The sequence below is a fragment of the Tupaia chinensis genome, unplaced genomic scaffold (genome assembly GCF_000334495.1).
Source record: "Tupaia chinensis unplaced genomic scaffold, TupChi_1.0 Scaffold000186_1, whole genome shotgun sequence".
Taxonomy (NCBI): Eukaryota; Metazoa; Chordata; class Mammalia; order Scandentia; family Tupaiidae; genus Tupaia; species Tupaia belangeri.
In genome coordinates this window covers 760514-762772 of record NW_006159661.1, presented here as the reverse complement: position 1 = coordinate 762772, position 2259 = coordinate 760514, and positions in this window count along the sequence as shown.

The window sequence follows — 2259 nt, the reverse complement described above, 5'->3', positions numbered from 1 at the left end:
GGTGGGGCGCTCGAGAGCACGGCGGGGGGGAGGTTACCTGGGAGCACCGACCTGTGCGGGGACGGAACTGCCGCCCGGCAGTCCCAGCTAAACGGCAGCGCACAGAATCGTCAGAGGAGCGGAAAGGCGTTCCTGACGGGCCCTTGGGGCGGTGTGCGAAAGATGCCTCGAGAAGTTTTAGAGGATTGTGTCGGCCGGAGAGCTGGAACAGTTTGGGATGTGATGTGAGGACCGCTAGGGGGCGAGCAGCTGCTGACGGACTTCTGGGGTCATCGATGCCTGGCTGCCTGGTTGGGTCGCTGCTCTGTGGAAGGGATGATGGTGAAATTAATGCTTTTCATCATAGTCCGTTGCCCGCACCATCATTTTAGCGCTTTCCAAAACAACAGTCCATTCTCTGACTTAAAATCTGGAAGAATTCTCTTTCACTCTCAGAATAAAATCCCAATCTGACCTAAGAGTCTTGGGGGGCATTTAAAGGTCTTCAGAACCACACCAATATGCTCGCTCCTCTGCCTGTATAACTGTATCCACACAGGAATCCATTCCTCATCACGTCTTGCCTCCATGCGTACTGCTGGACCTGCCTGACCTGTTCTCTTCCCTGTTCTGGTGAAGGTGGAGCTCAGTTTTTGAAGAATTTGGGGTACATTTTTCTGTGGAAGCCTTTTTTGACCCTGATCCCTACAGAGAGGTGCCTTTTGCACTTGTTACACTTTGTGTAGGCCTCTGTTAGGCATTGAAATCATTGTCATCCTCTTTACATTTGTCTCACCAGCCAGATCATGGTTTAATCCAGACGGTATGGTTTTTTATTAATCTCTGTATCACTGGAACTTAGACCAGTGCCTAGCGTGCACATCAGTACCTAGCATCAAGCAATTGCTTAGTGCGTATCAGATGATTATTTTTTAAATTTAATTAATTATTATTTTTAATTTGCTAGAGGGCACATGTGCTCACCAGAGAAAGACAGGGTGGCGGTGAGGGGCCGGGTAGTGAAAAAGCAAGCAGCCAGGTCACCCTGTCACCTGTTGACCTAAGATTATTATTTATATAAGACACATGTGCTTGCTGGGGCAGGATAGGGAAAGTGAGAAATTACTCCCCAGGTAGGATGGCCACACCACAGTTCCTTTTCTTGCGTTTTCTTGAGATTCTAGGCACGCACATTAAGGCACCCGGCGGTTTTTTTGTTGTTGTTGTTTTGTTTTTTTCAAGCCACCCAGCATCATTTTTCAAGCCACTAGCTTCGGGACTCGAACTGCACAGTTGGCCATTTTGGATCCAGCCACCTTAAACTCCATGCCACCTGCTGGCCCAGGTTTTTTCCCATTTAATTGCCACAGAATGAATGCTCTTACTGCAGAGAGACATAGAGACAGGGTGAGGAAGAAGGCACCTCTCCTCACCATGGGGCATAGTCACACAATTCCTTCTTCATTCTCCATCTTGGGATTTTGGCCTAGGCCTTGCAAGTTAAGCAAAATTGGGGTTAAAATTAGTTTTCCCATCATTGTGGTAGAAACGTGGTCTCGTCTCATTCTCACATAAAATTTTCCTTGCTTCTCTCAAACATGGTGATCTTTCCTTCCCTTTGGGAACTCTCCAGGGTGAGCTGCTGTCCTGTGTCTGACTTAGGCACCTCACTCACAGTGTTGAGTAGCTTTTCACGCAGAAGCAGGTTAAGAGCAAAGCCTCTGGAGTAGGATTCTGGGTTAGAATTTCAGCTGAACTATCTACTGGTTATGTGAGCATTGACTAGTTACTTTTCTAAAAGTTTCTCTTTTCTCATCTATAAAATGAATAATAGTACCTAGTTCATAGGCTCCTTGTGTAGATTAGAGCAGATTTACAAATGTAATTCTTAACATTTGTTTTTGATTATTTAAAGATATAAAGCTATTCTTATCTCAAAGGAGGAGCAAAAACAGGTCTGCAGATTCTGCTGTAGTATAGGGAAGTGGGTTCTTGTATCTGGTGAGAATGTAAATTGGGAGCATCTTTTCTAGAAGACATTTGGCAATGTGCTTTAACGTTTTTGTTTTTTTTGTTTTGTTTTGTTTTGTTTTGTTTTGTTTGAGAGGTTTTTGCTATAGGGTGCATGAGAGCTCGCCAGACAGACAGAGAGATAGAAAGCAAGAAATCACCACCACCCCCCCGGGGGGGGGGTTAGTGGTGGCCATGCCACAATCCCTTTTCCTCCATTCTCCTCTAGGGATTTTGGGCACTCACACACGCTACGTGGGAGTTCAGCAA